This window comes from Pongo abelii, chromosome 2 (assembly GCF_028885655.2).
Source record: "Pongo abelii isolate AG06213 chromosome 2, NHGRI_mPonAbe1-v2.0_pri, whole genome shotgun sequence".
Taxonomy (NCBI): domain Eukaryota; kingdom Metazoa; phylum Chordata; class Mammalia; order Primates; family Hominidae; genus Pongo; species Pongo abelii.
Window position 1 is genome coordinate 166,792,625 of NC_085928.1, and position 22,145 is coordinate 166,814,769.

The following is a 22,145-nucleotide window of genomic DNA, read 5'->3' on the forward strand; positions in this document are numbered from 1 at the left end:
ATAACCTTCAAACTCTCTGATGTCGTATGAAGCAGCTCTCATCTCTACACAAAGATTTTCACTTCTGTGATCTGGCCTGGTAAAACATTTATTCCTTTATACTCAGTCCTAGTTTGTTTTAGATCTAGGCCTCTGGGCCCACTAATTTGTATAGGATGATAATTTGTATAGGAAGACAGGTGTGCTGTTTTTCTTCAATCCTTGAGGATATTAGGAAAAACTTTAACCAATTAAGGGATCCCATCACCTGACGTTTCTTTGGGGAAAATGACTTTTGAAGGCATGTGGGGATTATCAAGGAAATAATTTTCCCTTTAAATTACATGTTTGTAGGTAAGAGGAGTGTTGAGCAGGATATCAAGAGGCAGTGGTCACTCATGGCACTATTTTCAAAGTTAGTTAAACAAGGAAACCAACTCACATTTCCCCAGTTTAGCTTTTCATTTTTAAAAGTTGCTGAATTCAGGTACATCTCGATTGCTCGTGGTAATAAAGGAGACATTAGGCGTGGATAACAAGACCGCAAATGGTGAGTAAAGCAAGACACCAGGGATCGTTTCTTTCCTGTTTATTAACATTCACTCCAGGCTGTATACTTTGGTTACCATGGTCGCGTGGTGTCTGATGTCACAGGCCAAACCATATAAAATCACAGAGGCCACAACAGGCAGGAGGAGCGGCCTGGCTTTGTCTGAGTCAGGCAGCCCAGCGTGTGGGATGCCAGGCTGGATGTGCTGGGCCTGACCAGCCGCCCGCTTTCCTCTTCTCTTGCCTCTGCCTGCCCCCTGGTGGACAGTCGGGGTAAAGCATGGGAGTGCACCTTTGGGGTCTCAGTGGGGCTGAAATACGACTCCTCCCCTAGGACAGCCTGCCTCCCCCAGCCTTGTTCTCCGGCAAAGTCAATTTCCTGGAGAATCGAGGCTCTGCCTCAGATGTTCGGAGCCTCCGCAGGATGAACACCTCCATTTCAATTCCAGGGGCCTTGATCAACCTGTGCCTCCCTTGATGCCCATGGGCACCTTCCCTTAAGCAGTGCCCCCACGAGGTACACCTTTCCCGGGAAACAAAAATCATTCCTTCTTTGGGTCCTGCAAGCTGTAAAGAACCAATACAGTACTGAGATATTGAACATGTTGCCACTATAAAAGCCCCTTGTGTTTCGAAGAGTACATCTCTATAGCCATTCTTTTATTCATCAGAAACCAGCTAGAATCCAGGCCCTGTGCTGGACGCTGGAGACATGGAAGAAACTGGGCTGAGGCTCCCGCCTTGAAGAGCTTGTGGCCCAGGGAAGGGACAGTTCCTTCCCTGTCCCTTCAATGGGACAAGGGCAATCTGTCATTGATTGCCACGTGACAGTGTCTATGATGCTAAAAAGATGCCAGTTTTGTGCTGCAGGAGCAAAGGCCGTGGAGGAAGAGGCTTTGGCTTTGTTGCGAGTTCTTGCCAGAGTGAGGCAAAGCCAGTCACCGCTTTGTTCAGATGACTCAGGTAAATAAATGAGGCCGCACAGGCTGTCCTGACACCACACACCTCTAGAATACCCTGGCTGTGCTGGGAGCTATTGGTGTCAGCTGAGTATTTTCATCCCTGTCCAAGTCACAATGATCTGACTGTACCAGCCTGTGTGGATGTTGCTAAGAGGAGGCAGACAGCACCATGAGCTCCCTTAGATGACGATCGGCATGATGATCCTGCTGTGGCAGCGCTCAGCTCTTGCCAGTGCTCTTCTCTGCTTTGCTCACTTTAAGCCTCCCTTAATTTTTTTGAAGCCCAGTTTCCACATTGCTGATTCACAGATATGCAAGACTCAGGCAGGAAAAAAAAAGGTAATTATTTCAAATGACTCAGGCGCCCTCCTTGACTCTGGGATCTCTGTACAGACTTGCACTTTAAAAGCTGAGGGTAATGATGTTGTCATTTGTGTAGGAAAGGCTGGAAGAAAAACACATTAGTGTTCTTCCAAACTCTTGACTTTTGGAAAAAATTAGCATAGAGAGGATGGATGCTCAGCCGTGGCCTGACATCGAATGCCTAATCCAGAGGTGAAGACACCTGCACAGTCCCATGCACTGGCGAGCTTCCTGGGGACAAGGGCAGTGCCTTGATCACCTCTCTTCCTCATGCAGTAAATGTTTGTTGGATGAATGGTTGTCAACTCTAGTCCTGTCAGTCCTCCCTGAGCCCTGAAAGAAACAGAAATTAGGAAATAAAAACAATTAGCAGTTCCTATACTCCTAGATTTAAGACTTTCGAACAAATAAGGGAAAATTATTTGCCTGCTACAAAACTGCTAAGAGAGATGACAATGAAGGAAGGGTGGGAATCATCTAAGGGAAAGAAGAGGGGAATCAATTGCTCCACCAGTGGCTTGCTGAAAAGCTTTCCATACTTGTAGAAAAAAAAAATCCCCCACCGACAAGAGTAGAGGCCCCAGAAAGGGCAGTCACAGCAATGGTGGCCGTCAGGTGCCCTGTGAGCAAAGGGGAGCCATGGGCAGCAAGCAGATCATGCCTGGGATAAAGGCTGTGGGGGCTGTGCAGGGGTGGCAGTAACACATGGAGACTCTCAGTAAGGGGGCCTGAGGTGTCATCCACCCTCAACTCAACCATTCCTCCCCTCCCCAGAGGAGAGCCAGCATCAGCATCTAAGGGAGGGAGGGCTAGTGTGGCTGGATGGGGTGGCAGGGGTAGGAGGCGCAGCCAAAGGCTCTGGAAATCAGCTTGAAATCTTAGGTTTTCCCTGAGGCTGCTGTAGCTTGGGGGAATGGAGTTACATCTAACTGTAAATGTTGTTCACACTCAGTCTAAAGAAAGTCCAAAAGTCATTTTAGGTTGGTGGTATACTTCAAATTACTTTTCTATGCCCCAGCTTTGGGTTCCATTAAATTCTCATTCTTCCCGCATTTCTGTTTTTCCTCCAGGTACCCTCAAAGAGCACCCATAATTAATTAATTCATTCATTCATTCACTTATTCAACAAATACTGATTGAATCCTTGCTCTTTACCAGGTTATGCTAGGTACCAAGAATATAGGGTCAGCAAAGGCAGGCATGGTCCCTGCCTTCAAAAGGAGAGGACCTTGATCAAACACCCACACAAATTTACATCATTGCAATGAGTGGGGTCCTGGGTATATAATGAGGGGATTTGGTTAATAAGGGACGTCAGGGAAATCTCTGAGGAAATGATGAGTGAAATAAAGTCTGAAGGAACAATAAGATTAACTAAGCCCGGTGGGTCCTGGGCATCCCCTAGAGTGGGGCTGCACATGTGTATTCAAGGCCATGAAAGATGGCAAGTGTGACATGAGTGCAGACAGCAAGGAGGTGAGATTCTCAGTCAGGCTGGGGAAGGCCATGCACGGGGAGCCACTGAAGTGTTGAAGTGGACAGGCGATGTGATCCAATGTGCATTTCAGAAAGAGTTTGATCTCCCTGTGGAGAACAACTTGGAAAACGTCATAACTAAATGTCATTAGACCAGTTAGGAAGCTATTTGCTGCAGGCAAGTTGGGGTCCAGGAGAGGAACAATGGAGCGGAAAATGATGATGGGCTAGATAGGCTTACAACATATTCCACTCCTGAAAGATCTTCCAACAGCCTTGCCCTGCAATGAGCCCCTCCCTTCATGGGCTAGATCACCATCTGAGAGAAAAGCACAACCTTCCTTTCTTTCAGCTTTGTCCCAAAGGATGTCCCTTTAACTTGTCCCTTGGGATGCCTTCATGGTTTCTTTCTAGCTTGCTCTAAAAATGAAGTAAAGCATGTCCATGATACCTGGGACATATCAACTTCAAGGTCATGGATTGAAATGATGATAACTCAAATTATAGGACTGTCAACTTTCAAGCCCCCTGACCTTAAATGATGGATCATGGGGCTGGGATCAGATCAAGAGAGCTTCAAACCACTGCTGGCTGCTGGAGCATTTAATCTGCTGACTGGATGCTTAATATAATATAATATATAATATTGGAATATATATTTATGTGTGTGTGTGTATAATATATATAGTCCAATTACCCAAAGTGGTCTTCTTCCAAACATTTCGAGGATGCTGTAATAAGATCCCTGCATCAGGTGAGAGTGGAACTAGTTACCAGATGTTCTCTTCTGCCTGGGATCCCTGCTCCTGCAAGACGTTCCAAGAATGATGTTTTACCACGGTGCTGTGCTAGGCACTAGGGATTGAAAGACGAAGAAACATTTCCTGTGCTCCTGGAGCTGCAGCCTAGCAGGCCTACAAATAAGGACAGTGCCATGGGATATGCTGCAGCACAGGCAGAACCAAAGCGCTGTGGAGACCCCAAGGCCAGATGTGGGTGCTCTGCCTGGCTGAGTTAGGAAGGTTCTCCAGAGGTCACATCTGATCCAGGTGTCAAGGGATGAGCAGGAATTTATCTTGTGAAGAAGAGGTGGCTGGTTGTTTCAGCAAAAGAAATAGCTCCTAAAAAGATACCTAAGAGTAAGATGTGCCCCAGAAGTGTCCCCAGGGATGACAGAGAGGCTGTAGCAGGAGGTGAGTCTGGAGACAGAACTCTGGTGGGGTTACTGGAGCAGGAGGGTCTGTCTGCTTTAGGGAATATACTGTGTTAGTTTTCTATTGCTGCATAGCAAATTACCCCAAAACTGAGACGCTTAAAAGAGTCAACATGTGTTATCGTATAGTTTTCATGGGTCAGGAACACAATTGTAACTTAGCAGTCCTCTGGCTCAGGGTCTCACAGGCTGTAATCAAGATGTCAGCTAGGACCAAAGTCAACTCAAAGTTCTACCAAAGGAGGGTGAACTTCCAGGTTCACTCCTGTGGCTGCTGGCTGGAGACATCAGTTCCTTGCCACATAGGCATCTCCGTGGGGCAGGTCCCAACGCGGCAGTTGGCTTAGAAAGAGAGAGGACATTTTGTAATCCAATCTTGAAAGTGACATCCCATCACTTTTGCTGTATTCAATTTGTTTAAAGCCAAGCACCAGGTCCATCCAGCCCACACTGAAGAAGAGGTTACGTGAGACAGAGAATACCAGGAAGTGATGATTATTGGGGCCTGTTTTAGAGACTGCCTACAGCATATACCAAGAGCTATTTATGGCCTCATTGCAGCATTATCCCACTCTGCATAAATTATAGAGAAAGACATATAATTTTATTGCATATTAGTTTTTGTTGATGGGTACATTCTGGTCCCTAGGAGCCCTGAAGAACAATGTGCTTCATTTCACAGCTCTCCCTAAGGATTTTATACAACCCACTTGGCACTCACACTGTTATTATTAAATGGATTCAGCCAAAAGCTGCCTGTGGGGGTAGAGATCGGTAGGAAGGTAGGGTGGCAGAGAAAGGAAGTGTTCAGGACCCCAAATTGCATAAAGAAAAAGGTCACATGCCAACTGCAAGTTAGAAATGAATCTGAGTGAAAGGAAGTATCCTGGTTGACAGCTCACACACGATGCCAACTTGCCACAGCTTGGCAGTGCCTTTGGTTTTCCCACATGCAACTGAAAATAGCTAGCATTCATCCTGAGGGAGTGCTACTAAAATAAGCAACTACTTGGAGCTATACCTCACTGCTCATTCAAGCTGGAAGCAGTCTGCAATTATTTTGCTGAAATTAGATACAAATTAAATTGCCACTTCCGGAACTCTTTCTCCTGTGCTATATTACGAAAAAGAAAGTGATTTTTGAACTCGGACAGCTTAGATGTTGCTTCTTAAAAATAAGTATGATCTCTGACAGAATATCTAAAAAGACAGATTATTGATTTTAATCTCTCGGGAGACCTAACCTCTTCACGATCCAGGTTTCCTGATTTTCAGACCTGAGTTAAGTTGCTATGGATACAGAGTGACAGGCCAGTGAAGGAAACTGGGGACAGGGAGTGGCCTGCCCACAGGTGAGATACACTGTCTTTAAACTTGTCAGGGATAGAAAAGGGGGCTAGCCTAGAATTGTCCTCTGGGATGTAAGGGAATGGTCCTGCTCCCACTTTTTAAATAGTGGTTTGAAAGTTTTCTCAGAGTGTGCATACATTTGGACGTACAAGTTCTGCTATGTTTTAAAAAGCAAAACAGAATAAACAAACATATATGAAAACAAACAATAATAATGATAATTTGGGCCTTTCCTCAAACTTGGCTGGAAGTTACTGGCACATAAATAAGTAGAGGTGTTTGGGGGTTTTCTGCTATGAAGGAGTCCTTGATTTGTACTATCTCAATAAAGCAACACCTTCTTTTGACCTGCCTTTGGAAGAAGTAGGTGAATTTCTAAGAGCCCGGCTGTGCTGGACCCTAGGAGGCTGTCATGACTCCCAGGGTAGGAATGTTTCTCCACAACTTTGAATTTCAATTTCCCTTTACAAAAGGCAAAATTTGTTTTATTCCCCGTTGTTGGAGACATTAGTCATGGATGAAACACATTTAAAACTCCCCCTATGCCCCACTTCTTGCCCACCCCACACATGCCTACTCTATATCCTCATTCCAATCTAGCGAATCTTAGAAATGACACATCGAATGAAGAGCTTTCCAGGTAAACTTCCCTTCTTGGTGAAGCTCCCTTTTTGCGGGGTTTTGGGGGGTGTGTGTGTGTGTGTGTGTGTTTGTAGTTCCATAATTCTCAAATGAAAAATTGCTAAAAGGTCATCTATGCAAATCCTTAAGATGGTGAATCTCTACAACCTTACTTTAATTTTAGGAGATATTTCATTTCATGCCTTAAGTTTTGCAATTATTTTCAGTGTCTCCTTTTCCAGACTTCTTAGGACTTGGAAAGAAAATGAAATGACGTTGAATGAAATCAAAGTAAATTGAGTGATCTGAAACGATTTGATGTCAGCAAGAATTCCCCATACAGCTCACAGCCCTCTCCCCAGCACGCCTCCCTCTTGGGTATGGTGAGTTCAGCTCCAAATTTATTCTGACAAGAAAGCACAGGCAATGGCTCCAGTGGGTCTAAATCAGGTGAAAATTCAAAGCAACCACCCTTCCTGGACAACCTTCTGCTTTCCCAGTGCTTATCATGGTCTGAAAATTCCTATTTAAAGAAGCAGAGCTTTCTTTTAAGTCCTAACAGAACAAAGTCACACTCAACAGTGCACAGGCACACGCCGGGCTCGAGAATGCATTTTTGGCAGAAAGACTCCTCTTTTCTCTGTCTCCTCCAGCTCTCTGCAGGCCCAAACCTTGCAGAAGCCATTCCATGTTCCCTGAGCAGGAAAAGACAAACTCAGACCGACAACCTTGGACTTCAAAAGACGGCACACAAGGGGAGGAAGGACTGAGAGTACCAAGGCGTGAAAATTCAGAATGCTGCTATCTCATTTATTTTTACCATTTAGGAACCGTTTTGATCTGCATTCTTTTCCCTCCCCTGATTTCAAAAAATAAAAATAAAAATGCTTCGGTTCTGAGGAGTAACTCTCCAGATGGAAGGGGAAGATCAGGGGATGAATGGGGGAGGGCTGCTTGCGTCCTCTCCCCTGCCACACACACGCTCCCTGTTTCAGCCAGTGTAAAAATAGCCGCCCAGGTTTATGTATTCATCCCTCAGCTGCAATGAAGCGCCTGCCTCCCGGCCAGAGTCCGCTGCCTTTTAGTAGCTTATAACATCAGGTGACGCCTCCAGCCCTCCCATTCCCCGCCCCAGCCCGGATAAACATCCTCCGTGACCTTAGAAGTTTTCAGTTTAATCAGCGGTATCGTTTTTGAGAGGAAAATCCTCCCAGCTTTGCGGGCTGGCAGGGCTCTGGGGCCCTCCCCTGCCTCCCAGCCCAGGCCGCAGAGCGAGAGCGTTTCCATCTGTGCTGCGAGCGGGAAGAGCCTCTCTGTGCTCCCCGGCACGTCCAGCGCGCGGGCGGGAACACGCTCTCTTGTGGGGGGCAGCTTTCCCAGGGACCTTGCCTAACGAGGGCCAGGCGGCTCCCCCGTGGGCCCCGAATGGCTCCTGGCAGGCAGACTCCTATCCCTGTCGAGAGCACTGATTTCCCCAGCATCGGGGGAGGCAGCCGCGCCCGCCTGGAGCCAGGCAATCCAGCGGTCAGGCGGCGGCGAGGGCCTGCGCGTGCGCAGAAAAGAGCTGCCTCCTCGCCAGGCTGGGGCCCGAGGGCGGAGGATGGAGGGCGAGGGCGCATGCGTCAGCCGTGCCGCTGAGGCCGCGTAGGAGAACTGAGCTGCTGGGTCCTGCCGTCAGTGCAGTTTCTTGGCAGCACGTTGGGGACACTGCGCCATTAGAAGAGAGCCACAGAATGTTAAAGGTACAGCCTCCTTCGAGGGCATTTGCATAATGCCTCCCGTTTACAGATGAGGAAATTGAGGCCCAAAGAGGTGATGGGAAAGGCAAAGCTGCATTTCTGGATTCTGGCAGCTGGGACCAGATCCAGCTCGTATTGACATGGTTTAAGCACTTCTTCAATGAGCACTTATCAGAAGCCTAGATACTGTGTACTCAGTGTCTTGAGTGGCAGCGAAAGATAACCACGAATACGTCAGAAGCAGTGTAGCCACGGCTGCCCTGGATTTGGGCATAGAATCAGACAGACCTGGGTTTGATATGATGATTTCCAGGACCACACTACTAGTTGGATGGCCTTAGTGAAGCAGTTAACCGCTCCATGCCCTAGTTTTCTGGTCTGCAAAACGGAGATAAAAATAGGCTAGGGTCGTGGGATTTAAATGAGATAAGGTGCACATTGCTTAGCACAGTGCCTGCGCATGGAAGGCTCTCAAATAAATATTCGTGCAATGTTTTGAGAAGTAGAAAGTGCTAGGCACGTAGGCGTTCAGGAGACAGTCACGGTACTCGTTTCCAGACAGAAGTCATGAGGAACAAGAGGGAAGGTGCTTTCCCGTGTGCAGCGCTTGGGGAGACTCACACAGACAGAGGATCTGGCATGACAGAGAAAGGAGGAAATGGCTTCTGTTAATCTCTCCTTCAGCTTCTCCCGCTCTTCCTATGCACCCTTTCTGTTTCCCTTTCCAATTCTCACGGTGACTCAAGGTAGGTGGCTGCAGAGAGACATTGGGACCTCTTATCAGGGAAAATATGTTCTGCAAGCTGGCATAATTGAAGTTTTAAGTCCCATTTTATCATAGGGGTTCCCCTCCCCTTTACCTAGGTGTGATAAGCACAAGAAAAAGGAATGGAGTTAAGTGGATAAGTGACTAAGGTGTCAAATTGGAGTAGTGTGGATCATAGATCTCAGAGCTGAAGATCATCTAGGTGGGCCCCCTCATATTAAAGAAGAAGCAGTGAAAAACTGCAAAAGGCAAAATGACATCAAGTTTCAGACTCAAGTTGGAGCCATGGTGTTCTGTAGCACCATAGCTCATTCATCCACTCACACACACTACTCTGGGTGGATATCTGATATACCGCCAGGTACAAGGTTCTGCCTCGGTAGGCAGGGAAAGGGGAAAGGAAATAGAAATCCGGGAGGATTCTCGGGTTCTTTGCACAGCTTCATGGATGTTGATACCATTTACTGTGATTGCAAGTAGAGGAACAGAAATTGACCTGAGAGGAAGATGGCATGTTTTGAACATGGGTTTGATGTGGCTGTAGGACATCCAGGTGAAGACCTCCAGGAAGAGTTAGGAACATGAGTTCCAAGCACAGGAGAGAGGCCTGGAGGTGCCCACTGGGGAACAGACAACTTAAAGATGGTCACTGAAGCCAGGGCAGGGCTGGGATGGCCCAGAAGAGCAGGCAGAATGAAAAGATTATGAAAGCATGAAACCCAAACCTGACAGATACCAGCTCCTAAGGATCAAATAAGAGATCCTGAGGAACAGATGGAGAAATGGAAAGAAAACCAGAAAAAAGTGGCATCAAGCAGTTCACATCAAGACTCCCCAGGATGAAGAAGTGGTCAGGAGTGGGAAATGCCACAGAGATGTCAAGCAAATGAGCACCGGAATGTGTCTGTTGTATTTGACAATGAGGAAGTCATTGATTACTTGTGAGACATTGGTTTTAGTGGGGATGTGAGGGCAGAAACCAAATCACACTAGGTTAGAAGCAAAATGGAGTCAAAGAAGAGAAGAGGCAGGGGTAGTGGGTATAAACCACTGCTTCAAGAGAGTTGGTTAGGCAGGGAGGAGGAAGTTACAGCTAAAAGGGGAGGCAGGAAGAGTTTCCTTTATTCATTGTTGTTTTGTTTTATTTGTTGTGTTTTGTTTTTGCAACTATGGGAAACTGGAACAAGCTTATAGGAAAGGGGAAGCAGGAGGCGTCAGCAAGGAGAAATAACTTGGAGTCTCAGTACAACCCCCAGCACCACCACAGGGTGAGTGGCAGAAGAGGGGATTCTGGCCCCAGATAACCCAAAGGAAGGGATCCTCTTCCTTGATTCTTTTTTTCTACCACTGGAAAGGAAGAAATGTACATGGGAGGTTTAGAAATGGACTTGGGGAGCTCTTTAAGCAAGTTTTATCTGTGTCAGGATCTAACCCTGGCAGTAATCTTACCATTAAATGCATTTAATCAGCCCCATTTGCGTGTGGAGCTGTGCCCAGTGCTATTCAAATAATGTGAAATGGATACTGTTATTACCATGTCAGTCAGGACTATGGGTAGCAAGTGACTGAAACCCAGCTCTAACCACAGGATCCACGGGTTTGCTAAAAACTGGGTAGACTGGCTTTAGGCCCAGTTAGATTTCAGGTGCTTTACAGGTGTTGTCATGTATGATAGGCATAATGTTTTGAAATTATCAATGTACTTTTCTCTTTTGCCTTTCAAAGCATATGAACTTAGTCTACTCAAGGCATTTATCTGCCTAGGAAGAGATGAAAGTTCTTTCCAGAAAGTATGCAAAGAGAAAGAAAACATAACACTTAGCTTCTGGCATTCAAAAATAAATTTTGTAGCAAGGCAATAGCCATGTAATTCAAGCCCTTACCTTGAGAAAATATCCTGTACATTCCATTACCTTCCTCTTCAGAGAGTCAAGAACTGAGCTTGGTAGACTAAACCTTAGGGTTTTATATTCGAAAGGTCTAGACCAGGAGAAAGTGGGGATTATCAGAGGACAGAAGCAGCAGAATAAACAAGAGGCCTGAGCGGAGAGATTGTATTGGAAAAGTACAGCTTAACCACAAAGGCAGAGGGAGATCGTTCCCCCATGCCCCCTCCAGAATTATGAGAGGAAGAGCCCAGTGTTGGTCGGGTGGCAGCAGGCCCTGCTATGGACTTTTCAAGCTGTGTCAGGTCCCTATGAAGCCTAGATTCTACCCAGACATAGCAGAAAGCCTGTAGCCAGCTTGCCAGAGGTGATCATTGTAGTGAGGTGACTCAGTGGTTTGGGCTGCCGAGGAGACCCCTGGGACCAGGGTTGATAGGAAGTCATGGACAGAAGTCAGAGTCTGTAGCAGCAGGAAAAGCAGAGAAGGAGCTAGGCCAGTCAGGGAACACCTTTGGGAGCACTGCCTCAGATCACCCCAGATGGACACAAGCTCCCCATCCACAGACCCCCACATCAGAGGCTTGCAGTGCACCCAGGACAGACAAAAAGTGGATGTTGTCTCAAAATAATCACATACAAGACAGCTATGCTCAAGGACCAGTATAAGAACAAGAGTTCCCTTCCTCTCAACACCATGAGGACACAGAAAAGACACACACCACCATACTACCTCCACCCCAGCACACCCTACATGGATGATGATCAAAACATTTAAAAATCCTTACAGGCTCAGGCGCTGAGGAGTAAAAATGGAGGTGTCTTACTATGTCCAGAGTTAACCCTTTAGCTGATGGATTATGAGGAGCAGGGACTTCAGGGCAGAACCTGTTTACCAACTGCTCCATGCATATTTTAGTATTTTATCAATGAGGGCAGCCATAATGCCATGTACCTGTTGAATATTGGCCATGCATCCAGATGGCATCTTTATGGGAGGAGAAGGAGAAAGAGGAAGACATCTGAGAAAGCGAGCATATTCTCAATGGGGATATTGAATTATTGGATTGAATCAAGATTTAAACCCTAACTAGTGAAGGACCAGACTGGTTATGGACAAACTAGAGAAATTATATTTTATTGGCACATCCAAGTTGCGGTATGAGTTGAATTTACCATCTGTCTGCTTTCTTTGTGTTAGTTTCACTCTCAGGCAGAAGCTCCAAGCATCAGCATACCAAAGGGCAAAGAATCTCTTTCTTAATAGTGCCTGCAAAATCCCAGTCAGGCTCACACTGGCTTAGCTTTGGTAATGTACTCATCTCTGAACCAAGCCCTGATTGTCCAAGCCCAGGTCACATGACTATTCGTAGCGTCATGAACTGAAAGTGGAGTGAGAGGTGGCTCCCCTAAAGAAAATCAAAAGGCTGTGAGCAGAAAAATGGGGTAATGAATGTCGGGTAGGCAAGCACAACAGATAGAACCACTATTGCCTTCTGGAGTTTAACTCTCTAAAACTCAGAAAGCACGGTATCTCCATGGCAGGAAATGAATTGGCACCTGAGCACTTATTCATACATCGATCAGTGTAGAAAACTAACTTTGAAAATCATAAAGCAGATTTATTTTTCCCTCTTAAATTGTCTTCCCACACTGATTAATTTTAATAATTAGAGTTGGGAAATATAATCAACTAAATATCTAGTATAGTTTAAAGCTTGGTATAAGCTATAAATAGTTCCACTTAGGAAATGCTCAGTCTCCCTTTTTATTGATGTGAAGACAACAACTGTTTTACTTTTTCTCTGTGTATTATTTTCTCTTTTTTAAGAATCACCTTCTTGTTGGGCATGGTGGCTCACACCTGAAATCCCAGCTACTTGAGAGGCTGAGGCAGGAGGATTGCTTGAGCCCAGGAGTTAGGGGCTGCAGTGAGCTATGATTGCACCACTGCAGTCCAGTGACAGAGAAAGACTCTGTCTCTACAAAAAGAAAGAAAAAAAAACATAGAATCAACTTCTCCTAAATCCAAGATGAACTGCACAATTAATTTATTGCCTATTTTTAAAAAAGGTTTTTATAATAAACAAAAGTTAATTATTCCAGATACAAAGAGATAGTAAAGGCAGCATCAGCTTTTCTTCACAGACTCTTATTTTCAATGTCACAAAACACTTCCACATAAATTTTTAAATCCACATGATTTTAAAATCAGCCCTAAGTAAAAGGAGATATTTAAAGTCTAGAAAAAGGAAACATAGTCATCAATTTTACTCCAAAATTTATGCTGTCTTTTGGAAAGAGTATTATTTCATAAAGGATATCTTGATATTTACAATATATAAAACTTAAATCTCAGAATTGATTTAAGTTTTATATATTGTAAATATTACTTGCACATTGCGCACATGTACCATAAAACGTAAAGTATAATAATAATAATAATAATAATAATAAAGAAATAAAAAAAAGAAAAAAAAATCTCAGAATTGAAAAACTCTTTGGGAAAAAAAGTATTAATCATAATAAAGGAAATAAACTCATCATCCCCTAGTGTCTGAGTCACATAATTAATTCAGAAGGGGCTGGCTTTCTCTGCATGTGGGATCCCAGGTATTCATTTAAGCATCAAATATTTATCACACCCTTCATAGCTTCTCCGCACTGTGCTGGGCACTGGGTATGTGAAGATGAGTAAGACAGGCTCATGTCTGGGAAGAATGGAGACAGATGGAGAACACAGAGCTGTATGCTGGGGGTATAAGGGCATAATGAGGGCTTGAAAGAGGAACAGTTCGTTTTCCAGGGGATGATGGCTCAGAGACGAGTTGGGGTGCTAAGCTGCCTGAAGGGTTTGCATTTCCCATGGTGCCCAGTGCAGTGCCGAGAATGAACTTGTAGACCATTTATTGCTGTGGCTGAGATGGAGGAAGTTTGGAAATCTTTGACAGCTGAGCTCTGTGACAGAAGAGAACAAGAATTCCTGGTCTCCCAACACCTCAGTATGTGTACTCTGGTGCTGATGTTCAAGGTCATGGTCATTCCAGTCATGCATTCAGCAGTCAGTCACTGGGCACCTACCAGACACTGCTCAAGCAAAGCAGACTCAAACCTCAAGGAGCTTACTCCTGAAGTAAGCTATACATTTTGATATATATTGTGTATCAAAATGCTGATTAATGCTATGGAGAGAAAGGAAACAGGAAATGGGAAAGCAGGGATTGTAGGTTGAGGGTTATGTAATATGAAATGGGGTCTTTAAGAAGTCTAAACTGAAGATAGCTCCCTCAGTTACCTGAGCACCAACAACTGTGGCTGGTGATGCATTAGGAGCCCTGCAAAGAAAGTGGCCAGCCACCTAATCCCAGAGTTTCCTGGAAGTGGCCAGTTGGAGCCAAGACAGGGTGGTGTGCATCCTCCTTCATACCCCAAGAGTTTTATTATGTGGTGAGTGGAGCTGGTACAGCCAGAGTCTGAAGCAGTTGAGAGGGCATGCCTGGGAAGGTAACAGTCCTTTGTTCTGGAAATGATGGGAAGGTTTGTTTAGATGTAGTCAGGTCCCCAGGCAATGTCTTCTGGGGAAGAAGAGCATCCAGCTCCCTAAAGGAAAGATTTGGCAAGGCCAAGAGAGAAGGTCAAGGCCCTGACCAAGAGAATCAGAATGGAGCGTAGATGCCACATCGCTGGAATGGGCTAGGAGGAGTGAGCACATGGGGTGCAGGCCCCATCTTTTGTGGGCATCAGGCTACAGCTGGGAGGAGAGCAAAGAGAACTTAGGGTCACGTGTAGACCTTTAGGCTGGAACAGAGGGTTGGTATAGGATGACCAGGTTGCAGGGGCTTTGGAATCAAGTCAAGGAATATGTGTTTTTCTCAGATCTACTAACACTGGCTCAGGTGTATCTTTGCAGTAGCCAGGACTTGCTTGTTCTGTCATCTGTGTAAGCACCACAGTTCTTTTCCTTTTTTTTTTTTTTTTTTTTTTTAGAGAGATGGAGTCTCGCTCTGTCCCCCAGGCTGGAATGCAGTGGCATGATCTCCGCTCACTGCAACTTCCAACTCCCTGGTTCAAGCGACTCTTCTGGCTCAGCCTCCTGAGTAGTTGGGACTACAGGCGTGCGCCACCACACCTGGCTAATTTTTGTATTTTTAGTAAAGATGGGGTTTCACCATATTGGCCAGGCTAGTCTTGAACTCCAGACCTTGTGATCCGCCCTCCCCAGCCTCCCAAAGTTCTGGGATTATAGGCATGAGCCACCGTGCCTGGCCCCACCACAGTTCTTTTAACCATAAACCAAGTAACAATGAAATAAACTGTAAGTTCACTGGGAGGGCAGCTAGGAATGGGAAGGAAGGTGAAATGGCAAGGAATCCCCGTTTTTCGTGCCCAGAGTATAATTCTCAGTGGAAACCAAGCAGAAAGAGACTTAAATAAACCCCTGGGGAGGAGAAAAGTATGTCTAGTAAAGAGTGGCCAGCACAGTCTGCCTTCCTGTATGAATACCAGCGTCAGAACAATGTGTCATGTTGCCACTTTGATCGCAGGATTTTGGTCAGAAAGAACGTGGGATTTGGACTTTGCTCTGAGTTTGGCTCTTGACTGTCACCTGTTGAGTGTGTGACCTTGGGTAAGTTTCTTTACCCTCTGAGCCTTCGTTTCCTCACCTGTATAGTGGTAATGTGCAATCTGGAGTCTGTGCTAGGATTCCGTCACATCTAGTGGACTAGTGGGGAAACCCTACAGGGATCTGGGAAAACTCCCTTCTTGAGGAAATGCAGGGAGCCGCGCACAGTGGGCGCACCAAGAGGCGAAGCATCATACTGGAGGAAGGAGTAGTTTTGAGTACACTGTAGTAACAGGGGTGGAACCCCATCCTTCACCCTACCCCATATCAGACCCATGTCTGATTCCTGGGCAGAGTTGTCACTAAAAGCTAAAGGGACTATTTGTTAGTGCTTCATAAGACACTGGAGTACAGGGTCACTGAGATGAAACTCCTATAAATGAACATAAGAGAGAAAAAGGCATCTTTTCCACTTGCCAATCCACAGAGCAACTTTACCAGAGTGAGATGGCAGAGCAGAGAAAGGGACAGTGCCTGGGCATTGATTTACTGATGAGCACATATAAGACCTCCTACCCCAGGAACTCCCCAAAAGTGCAGGGTAGAAGGTGCTTTGCAGGGAGCTAGGTTCAAAGTGAGAAATGGTGGTAACAAACTAACATTTGGATTATTAGTCTTGATGTGACTTTATTTGTGCATGCGTAGTGTATCACACGGGGTTCTCTAGAGAAACAGAACCAATAGGACATATACATATATGTAGAAGGGGATCTATTACGGGAATTGGCTCATGCAATTGGCTCGAGAAATTCCGTGATATGCAGTCTGCAAGCTGGAGAACCAGGACAGCTGGGGGTATAATTCAGTCTGATACTGAAAGCCTCAGAACCAGGGGAGCCGATGCTGTAACTCCCAGTCAGAGGCCCAAGGTCTGAGAACGCAGGTGACAGCTTATGTAGAGAACGCAGCTTATGCAAGTCCCAGAGTTGGAAGGCCCAAGAACCTCGAATTCTGGTGTTGGAGGCGAAAGAAGATAATGTCCTGGCTCCAGAAGGGAGAGCAAATTCACCTTTCCTCCACCTCTTTGTGGAGGCTGAGGGCTAGTTGGATGCTGCCCACCTGCATTGGTGGGGGTGATCTCCTATACTTAGTCCACTGATTCAAATGCTAATCTCTTCCAGAAACACCCTCACAGACAACCCAGAAATATTGTTTTATCATCTATCTGGATGCCCCTTAACCCATTGTGGTCGACACAAAATTAACCATCACACCTGGTGGGGGAAACTTGGCTAATACCTACCTCATGGGAATCAAACAAACGGGGTGTTCCCAAGCATGAGCCTGGACATGGCAAATACACAGTAAATGGCAAATTCCCTCACAAACCACCCAGGGAACCCACTGGAACCATTGCAGAATTCTCAGAACGTCTCCTGGTGTGTTTGGGGATTGGACAACATTCTTGTAGCAAATATCTTTAATCAAAAAGTAACTTAACACATATCTTTGAGCATGTATATGTTCCAGTAAAGTATACATGCTAAGAGAGGTTTGAAATTGTCTTTTCTTCTCAGCACTTTACAGTTTACAAAATACTTCAGTGTGAATTTTAGCCACGTTAGCACTTGCAACAACTTAATAATGTAGGATCCCCATATATAAATCAGAAGATTGCATTTCAAAGAGGTGAAGTGACTTGTCCTTAATAACCCAGCTAATAAGGGGTGCAGCTGGACTCAAACCTGGTCTCTTTCCATTAAAGTCTGGTAGAAAACTAAGACCAAAACAAATACAATAATGACAGAAAAAAAAAAAAAAAAACCACAGCAAATACAAAAACCTGTGGTTCTGACTCAAAGTGCTGGAGACAAAGACAAATGTCTGTGGCTGGACATCCAGGAGTCAGCTGGGACCTGAGCCGATCTAACTAGAAAATGAAAGGGTGCTGCTGAGGACAGGGAGGCAGGGATGGAGGAAGCAGGTTTCCAGTGGGACCTCACCTGGCACCCCTTGAGCTGGCACCCAGCTTTTCACATTTCACAGAGCATTTCTACTGACCTTTCCAAAGGGCACTGCACCTCACTGCTCCCAAATCTCTGAAAGTCAAAACGGAGGCTTTGCTCCTGCATCACTGTCTGGACCATGCAAATCACCTCTTGTGACTTTGGCAACTGCTGGTCTCAGGGTTTGTATCCCAGTCATTTCTACTTGTTGGAGAATTATTTATGACATTCTAAAAGTATGGAAAGCCATCTACTGAAATGTGTCAACATTAAAACATTAGTTAGCTAGAAATGATGCTCATTTAAGTTACAGAAAAAAACAAGAGACAGGAAAAGACATGAGCATTTATGAGACAGCCTCTGTACTACCATCTCTCACACTCATGATCTCTTGTTATATTCACTGCAATATAATTTGGGAAATGGTATCATTCCCACTTTGATAGTTGAGGAAATGGACACTCAGAGAGGCTAAGTAACTTGGCTAAAGTCACACAATTAATAAGCAGCAAATCTAGGATGTGAATCCACGTCTGACTTCAGGGTATTTTGCAATATACCACAGTTTATGGCCTGTGGAATTCAAATGGAATTAAGAGATGACCAGTAAACATAGTTTCATTGCCAATAAAATTCTTGACTTTGCTTTTTTGTTAATTCATATTTACTAACAATGCAATTTCCAAATTACCAGCTTTGGAAGAGTTCTTAAATCATTGAAGTACTCAGGATTCATGGAGTCCTAACAATTAGGATTAGACACTGAGAGAGATGCCACCAGAGGACCCACATGGAGCTGAATGACTCTAATGTGAACTTTCCTTTTTGACAGTTCTCTGTAAAAATGTGGCCTATCTTGCACTGGATGGAAGACGAGGAAGAGATTCTCAGTCAAAGCTGCCTGGTTTCCTCAAACTCTGTTTAATACAAATGCCATAGTTTGACACATTCTAACCACTTTTCTTTCTTTGGCAACTCCAACTTTGACAAGAGAGTAAGAATGTCTCCTCCTTGACAGGAACAACGTGTGAAATGAAAGACCTCAGGTGCTGTATTGGCTCTTGACAGCTCTTCAGAAGAAAGCACCTCCTGCCTGTTCTGTTCAGTCCTGGTGCAGGTGAGTCACTCCCTTGCCAGCCAGGCAAGTATTTTAAGAAACAAAATCTAAGCCGGAACCAGCAGAGAAAGACGAGGGATGGATTAGCGCCATTAGCTTTGATGGTGTCCTGTTGTCATGGTGCTAGGAAAATCACTATCATTTAGAGTCCCACTCACCAGCTGTTTTGCTGGAATTTTTGACATGAGAGGCTGGTGGCCACCCTAACACAGGCGTGGAACATGGGTGTGCACACACACGTACACCTGCAGCAGACACCCACTCTAGAGGGCTCACGTTGGTTGTCTGGGACGTGATTCAAAGGCTGTACCCATGTGTATGACAATCCTGTTTCCCGTACATCAGCTTGCAGGAAGCCAAATGACCCACCGGCTTACCCACATCGCAGGAAGCTTTGGAGCAGAGTCAGTGACTATGTGAACCTGCCTCAACCTCTGCTCCCTGATTCAGCATTTGGCTTGGGAAAAATGCCACTATTTCCTGTCTCTTAAACATTATTTCAAGGCGCAGGTCTTCCACCATTCTGAGGGGCAGGGGGATCTTTGAGTTCTGCCAGGAGCTGGAGGTTAGGGGTAGGGGAATGCTGCCCAAGAGAAATGACTAGAATCTTTGTCAGGCTGTGGAACACAGGCATTTCTGGGTAGGCGGCCTCCCCTTTGGCCTCTCCTGGCATCTACACTGCAAAGTCCCCTGTATCTACTGAAAGGGGTGAGGGTGGGGGCATTCATTGGTACTGGGAGGCAAGCTTTGAGTGGAAAAGAGCTTCTCTCGTGGCCCTCCGGTGAGCCACACTAGAGGAGGCCCCAGATGCACGGCGCTCCCTGCTCAGACTCACACTTGCCTGACTCCCTCCCTCGTGCTCTTCTTTCGGCTGCCCTTACCTGGGGGGCTACAGTGGCTGTGGGGGTGCAGTGGGAGTTGGGGGAGTGGCATACCTCACTACCTGCCTTTTCCCAAGTCCCTTTAATTAAGCCAAATCTTTGTATGAATGTAAAACACAAGTAGGCTTTATCCCTGGGCCCTGTGCTCCTCTGCCCCAGATTCTGACTCAAGGGCTTGGAGCAGACTTATTTTTATTAAAAGCCCAAGTGATTCGATTGCAGGTGGTCCTGGACAACACTTTGAAAAATGCTGGGGCAGAAACAAGCCAGCAAGCATATGGGATTCATCTGCTGTGAGTGATAATTTATCTAGTTTCTAAATATAGTGTTATAGGCTGGACTGTGTCCCCTTCACCTCCCCCCCGCCGCCATGCATATATTGACGCCCTAACCCCTAGCACCTCAGAATGTGACTGTATTTGGAAACAGGGCCTTTAAAGAAGTAATTAAGTTAAAATGAGGTCATTAGGGTGGGCTCTAATGCAGTATAACTGGTGTCCTTATAAGAAGAGATTAGGACACAGATGCACACAGAGGGAAGACCATATGAACACAGAGGGAGAAGACAGCCACCTGCAAGCCACAGAGAGAGCCCTTCAAAGAAACCAACCCTGCAGACAATTTGATCTCAGGTTTCTGGCCTCCAGAATTATGAGAAAATAAATTTCTGTTGTTTAAGTCACCCAGTCTGTGGTATTTTGTTATGGCAGCGAAGCTAACGAACACAAACAGAAGGCTGATTTCACTTAATAATCATCTCAGAAGGCAGAGATTGCTTCAAACTATTGTATAAACAAGGCTGGTTTGTGAACCAAAGGACATGAGCCCCAAACCTGGAGTCGCAGAGGCAGCATGACACGCACAGGCAGCACAGCTTCTGGTGTCAGGCATTCCTGCACTCAAAGTCTCAAAGAACCTTCCTCCCTAGCCTTCCACCTGAGTTACTTTAGACAAGACAGCTATTGTTATTTTATTTAACAAATATGTATACAGTGCTTACTATGTGCCAGGTAATAGTCTATGCACTGTACAAATACTAAGTCATTTAATCCTCATTATAACCCTGTGATAGATAAACTGAAGAGCCACAGTCCCTTATTCAAACCCTTGCTGGGGACCAGCAGTGCTTGGCATGTCAGAACTTGGGGATTTGAGAAAGATATACAGTATATGTACCATAGGCTTTATAACACCTCATGGCATCTGCAACAGCATCCTGTTATGAAACATACTAATGGTTCTAGTTTCTGTAGTGACACATATATATGTTGCATAAGTAAAGACTGTAAGTACCCTTGCGTCAACTCAAGACACAAGGATACTTTTAGTCAATGTGCTTGTTTCAGGTCAGGTTTTGCTGCCAAATGAGTTATAAATACATTTTTTCATATTTTGGAGCTTTTAACATTTCAAAATTGTGGGCCTGTGTTATCCCCATCTTACAGATGAAGAAACTGAGGCACAAGGAGGTTAAACAACCTACCCACATTCATTAGCTCATGGGAGGTGGGACTGGGCTACCAACCTCCGAGGGTTTGCAGCCTTGCCGTGAGGACCCAATACAAGGTAGACTTCTGGGTTGAATTGTGTCCTCCAGAATTCATATGTTGAGGTCTTAACCTTAGTACCTCAGAATAGAACCTTATATAGAAATAGAGTCATTGCAGATATAATTAGTTAAGATGAAGTCATTAGGGTGGACCCTAATCCCAAGTGACTGGTGTCCTTATAACAAGGAGAAATTTGGACGCAGAGGCAGGCATGCACACAGGGAGAGCACCACGTGAAGATGAAGGCAGAGCTCAGGGTGACACTTCTACAAGCTCAACATGCCAAAGGTTGTTAGCAAACTGCTAGAAGCTGGGAGGGAGGGGCATGGAACAGATCCTTCCCTGCCAGCCCTCAGAAGGAGCCAACCCTGCCGACACCTTGATCTTGAACATGTGAGACAATACATTTCTGTTGTTTAAGCCACCCAGTTTGCAGTGCTTTGTTACAGCAGCCCTGGCAAACCATTACATGATCCTTACCCAGTGCTGGATTCTGAGTAGGAGATCAGTAAGTGGTAGCTAGTCATACTTACTATCAGTATGACTGAGGCCTCAGACTGTTCATTGAAACATAAAGTCAGTAAATTATTTCTAAGACCTCTTTCAAGTTCTGGGTCTAATTTTTTATGTTTATAACATGAAGATAATTCAACTTCACTTGTACCCCCAATGGCCTGGCTCTTATAGCATTTCTTTGTTGTTTTAAAGATGGGAGCCAACCCAAATGCCCATCAATGACAGAGTGTATAAAGAAAATGTGGCCCATATACACCATGGAATACTATGCAGCCATAAAAAAGAATGAGTTCATGTTCTTTGCAGGGACATGGATGAAGCTGGAAACCATCATTCTCAGCAAACTAACACAGGAACAGAAAACCAAACATCGCATGTTTTCACTCATAAGTGGGAGCTGAACCATGAGAACACATGGACACAGGGCAGGAACATCACACACCGGGGCCTGTCAGGGGGTGGAGGACAAGGGGAGGGAGACCATTAGGACCAGTACCTAATACTTGTGGGACTTACAATCTAGATGAAGGGTTAATAGGTGCAGCAAACCACCATGGCACATGTATACCTATGTAACAAACCTGCACGTTCTGCACATGTATCCCAGAAC

General features: G+C 45.3%; 1 long non-coding RNA gene across 5 annotated transcripts; it reads left to right on the forward strand.

The window, feature by feature from the left end:
- Positions 1-651: 651 nt before the first annotated feature.
- Positions 652-21,476, forward strand: LOC103890284 (uncharacterized). 5 transcript variants are annotated; one of them, XR_010139275.1, is made up of 6 exons: positions 652-1,829; positions 6,741-8,255; positions 18,490-18,588; positions 18,934-18,992; positions 19,692-19,762; positions 19,977-21,476. It is a non-coding gene; the product is annotated as an uncharacterized LOC103890284 (long non-coding RNA). The 5 variants fall into 5 exon arrangements; XR_010139273.1 differs by lacking the exon at positions 18,934-18,992; XR_010139276.1 differs by lacking the exon at positions 18,934-18,992 and having other exon boundaries at positions 19,980-21,476.
- Positions 21,477-22,145: the final 669 nt, after the last annotated feature.